The following is a 3001-nucleotide window of genomic DNA, read 5'->3' on the forward strand; positions in this document are numbered from 1 at the left end:
TTTCTGTTTTTTTTTTTATTTTTTTTTTTAATAGTTTACAATTCACTTTACCAATTTCCTTTAATAATTTAACATGTGTGGTATCATCGGTGACGCTAAAACAAAAAAAATCTTTAACTTTTAACGATCAACGTAATTCCGGTAGATTCTGAAGGAGAAAAGCAGCGTGAATCTGCTGGGATTATGTTGATCGGGCTAACTATTAAAAAATGACAGTAAATTACAGTAAAATTAGAGTAAAACATAAACACATAAAAAGTAAAAGCATGAGATGTGGAACAGACTTGCATAAAACAATCATTTTTAAAAACATACATTTTATAAATATATATGCACTATTTTTTCTTGTATCCAAAATTTGAAATTTCTCCACACTTTTAGTTCAAATGTTGTTTTTACAAAAAAAATGGAGAGCTGTCATAGCACCCTGATTTCTGTCACATGAGCTGAAGCTTAAAAAACCTCCTTTAACACAGATGGTATTGTTTACAGTGTCGGCTCAATTAGTGACAGCGGCCGGGAGGCAGGAAGACTTCCATTTACAAGGAATTCCATCACTTAATGAAAGGCCAGCTGTTTTCACACAACGTGACTTTTCTGTCTGTCAAGAAACCAAACACCTCAGTCTGTTCATCCCGAGGAGTTCTGACACTTTGGTTGATTCAAAGAAGTCGAAAACTTATTTTTTCCCCCTAGAAAGTTGTGTAAAAGAACTAAAATCCCTCATTTTTTTATATAAAATGAATTCTTTACGTATTTTTTCTGTAAAACATTTTTGATTTTTTTAAAATAAACAAAGCAAATCTTTCAGTATGATAAGAAAAGGCATTTCACCAGGAATTCTTATTTTAAGTAATTAATTTGCTTTTATTAGTAATTGAAATTTAAGTACTTTCTTAAAATACAGTTTTTTGCTCAACTTTTAACCATAATGCTGCAGTGCATACAAAGAATAAGCTAGTTTTAAGGAAAAAAAGGACAAAAACCTACATAATTAATGGAGATAACGCATTAAAAAACTCCTCATGTGCAAAAATGTGATAATAAATAAAAATAACTGATTTTATTTCAATTGAAGATATTAATAAGCAAAGAAAATAAACTTTTTAAACAATGAAAAAGAATCAAATTTAAAGGATTTAGTCACGCATGCTTTACCTGGAGGTGGTCAAAGAAGAACTTCTTTACTCTGAACGTAAAGAATCCTGAGGGACGGCGGGAAACTTGCCGGGAAAGAGCGCAAAGCCGCACATGAGGATCTCCCGTTTGCCTCTCAAAACTCCCTCATTTCTCTCTTGCTCTCACTCCCTTGTTGTCCCTCTCTCACTGACTTACAACACACACACAGTGACACACATGCAGCGTTCTCAGATGTATGCATGGATGCATGCGCTCAGACAGCAGACGCTCGTGCAGGCACAGACCTGCACATTAGAGTGTCAGGTTTGTGTTGATGCAGTCATAACACAAACAGAAAAAAAGAAGTTTAGAAGAACGTCCCTCCGTCTATGGAAGGAGTGTTGAAGCTTTTCCTTCTCCCCACCTGTCACTCATTCCTCCCCTTTCTGCTGCTCCACTCTAAATCCTCCATTCAGACTTTTCCTACAGCAGGGAGGCTCTGGTTTCTGGACTCCATACTTTCTGCCTTACATCTTCATGACCTCAGTCCATGTCAGAAACTCTCAGAACTCCTACTTTCTTGGAAGTGCAGCTTGTTTGACCAGATGACACTGGTGCTTGCAGAAAGCATTACAGATCCTCACAATCAACCCCCCAGCCCTCCCTCGCTGGCTGCAGATGCTTTCCCTTGATTTGGTTGATTCACTTGGCATGCTAAACCTGTAGCAGAGAAACGGATACCTCAGTTCCTGAGTCATCTTTCTCGGTGCAAGGCGGTGCATGTAAGGTACTCCTGCAGCTTTTATTTGAAACAATAAAGCTAGTTATTATTAAGTTCCACTTTATGGAAACTTGAGAGGCTTTGGCAGCTCGATAAAAGACTTCCACATCCATCTGTGTTTGTGCGACTGATAAAAGTGCAAAAACTGTTTCTAATTTTTGAAAAACTGGGAAACTTTTGAACCAAAAAGTAAAAAAAACCCACAAAAATATCAAAGTTTGGATTCTCCAACCAACCTCTTTTGGAGTAAAACTGACAGTTCTCATGATGAAACCCCCCCACACCTCCCTGGAGGACCGACTCATAAATCTGAGGACTCGCAAGATGATTAATGAGAAAGGAAAGAAACAAAAGTAAATTACTGTATGTTAATGTGTATTTTTTTGTGTTAAAAATGAATGATTTTACTTCCCTGGGCCTCATTTTCTTTAAATGAAACCAGCTGAAGCGCTGTTCTTCTTTTGAGAGCAAAAAGAGTTCTCGCTCACGCCGAGCTGCCACAACTATTCTAATTATTGATAAAGTGCCTCTTATTTTTATTTTTGACTGATTTATTTTTACATTTGGAATAAGTAGAAAATCTCCAACCATCAAAAGCTCAATTCTCTGAAAAAATGAACGCTGATGAGTAGAAAGTATAAAAGCTCCCACATGTTTTGGGGTGTTAAGCTTGAGCAGATGTCCCTTCTGAAGTGACAGTGGAACACATTACAGTTAAAAGTCTTCTCTTGACATGAACTGATGGAGCTCATCAATCTTTTACACACACAAAAAAATAATTTATATGAGGTAAAATAATAGTCTAAAAGAAACGTATTCATTAAGACAAAGTCGTATTATAAAGACAATGTTGCAGGAAAAATAGATGAATATAACATTTAGTTTCACGCTGAGAATCTCTCTTTTGAATACGGGTTTTCGTTGTCTTGAATACAAATTTCTCCTGTTCACTGTCAAAGTACGTCATGGGGTCACAGGCGAGTCCCGGAACATCGATCTAACTGAGTGAGCATGCGCACTGTGACAAATTATTTTGACACTGTAGCTCTTCTGGAAAAAGAAAGATATTAACAGTCAAGTCCTGACGCTTTTTTTTTTTTT

At 36.5% G+C, this 3001-nt stretch overlaps 1 protein-coding gene across 2 annotated transcripts in view; it reads right to left on the bottom strand.

Annotated features, from left to right (window-relative positions):
• The window catches only part of slc6a4a (solute carrier family 6 member 4a), a 30717-nt gene that overhangs the window by 19504 nt on the left and 8212 nt on the right, over positions 1-3001 (bottom strand). Inside the window, exon 1 of one of the 2 annotated variants that reach the window (XM_024276643.2) lies at positions 1159-1753. The exons of the other annotated variant lie outside the window; for it this stretch is intronic. The gene's annotated coding sequence lies outside the window, so the exon portion shown is untranslated. Of the gene's footprint in view, positions 1-1158; positions 1754-3001 lie in introns of those variants that run through there. 2 annotated transcript variants of the gene reach the window in all.

Source organism: Oryzias melastigma, linkage group LG13 (assembly GCF_002922805.2).
Source record: "Oryzias melastigma strain HK-1 linkage group LG13, ASM292280v2, whole genome shotgun sequence".
Lineage (NCBI taxonomy): Eukaryota > Metazoa > Chordata > Actinopteri > Beloniformes > Adrianichthyidae > Oryzias > Oryzias melastigma.